The sequence below is a fragment of the Rhinopithecus bieti genome, unplaced genomic scaffold, assembly GCF_001698545.2.
Source record: "Rhinopithecus bieti isolate Rb0 unplaced genomic scaffold, ASM169854v2 scaffold_8517, whole genome shotgun sequence".
In the NCBI taxonomy this organism is placed as follows: domain Eukaryota; kingdom Metazoa; phylum Chordata; class Mammalia; order Primates; family Cercopithecidae; genus Rhinopithecus; species Rhinopithecus bieti.
In genome coordinates, this window is record NW_016805706.1 from 1 (window position 1) to 1,375 (window position 1,375).

The 1,375-nt window shown below is 37.2% G+C and overlaps 1 pseudogene; it reads right to left on the reverse strand.

Annotated features, from left to right (window-relative positions):
* Window positions 1-4: 4 nt before the first annotated feature.
* LOC108530579 (zinc finger protein 37A pseudogene) lies at window positions 5-1,360 on the reverse strand (annotated as a pseudogene).
* Window positions 1,361-1,375: the final 15 nt, after the last annotated feature.

The following is a 1,375-nucleotide window of genomic DNA, read 5'->3' on the forward strand; positions in this document are numbered from 1 at the left end:
CTTATTATGAGTTTGGCTTCACACAGACTGATTTTCCACATTCATTACATTCGTAGGGTTTCTGTCTTATTATGAGTTCTCTGGGGGAACAATTAGGGCCGACTTCTGATAGAAGGTTTTCCCACATTCATTACATCTGAAAGGTTTCTCCCCTGTATGTCTTCTCAGATGTTCTGTGAAACTTGAGTAGTAGCAGAAAAATTCTCCACACTGAATACATTCATAAGGTTTCTCACCTGTGTGAGTTCTTAGATGTTTAGTAAGGGTTGACTTCTCAGAGAATGACTTCCCATATTCATTACATTCATAAGGTTTTTCTCCTGTGTGAATTCTTTGATGTTCAATGAGGTCTGATTTTCCGAGAAAGGCATTCCCACATGCATAGCATTCATAGGGCTTCTCCCCTGTGTTTTCTGATGCACAGTAAGGACTTACTTAAATGTGAAGGCTTTCCCACATTCATGACATTCATATGGTTTCTCCTCTGTGTGTGTTCTCTGATGTTGCGTAAGGGTTGACTTTTCACTGAAGGATTTCTCACATTCTTCACATCTGTAAGATCTCTCCCCTGTGTGAGTTCTTTGATGTTTAATGAGGTCTGAATTATTACAGAAGGTCTTCCCACATTCATGACATTCATAAGGTTTTCTCCGTGTGTGTTCTCTGATGTCTCGTGTGGGCTGACTTCAGGGTGAAGGTTTTTCCACATTCATGACATTCATAAGGCTTTTCTCCTGTATGTGTTCTATGTTGTAAATTAAGGACTAATTTTTCACTGAAAAGGTTCCACATTCATTATATTTAATAATATTGTTAATTGAGTGGGTTCTCTGGATTGGAGTGGGATTTAACCTCTGGCTGAATGGGTAAACACTCTGATGTTCAAGGAGAATTGATTCCTCAAAGATACTTTCTCCACATTTTTTGCATTCATAGTGGTTCTCTCTTGGATGTGTTTGCTGATGACTAATGAAAAATGACATATCACAGGTTTTCCCATGTTCCGTATATTTGCAGGCTTTCTGTCCTGTGTAAGCTCTCTTATGTACAAGGAAGAGTGAATTCTTAGGGAAAGCTTTCCCATATTTATTATATTCAAAAGGTTGCTCCCAATTTTTAATTTTCTGATGCCAAACGAGGTCTTCAGTCAGCCAGAAGCCGTTCCCATTTTTATTATATTCATAAGGTTCCTCTTCAAAATGAATTATTTCATGCTTTCATCACAGAAACATTTTCCACCTTTGTTAAACTCATTGAATTTCATTCTTGAATAGTTTCTATCGGTATTAATTAATTCTGAAACACAGAGTGACAAGAAAGATGAGTTGACAAGGATATGTAAGATAAATAAAGTTAGCATTATGTTTGAAGGCTT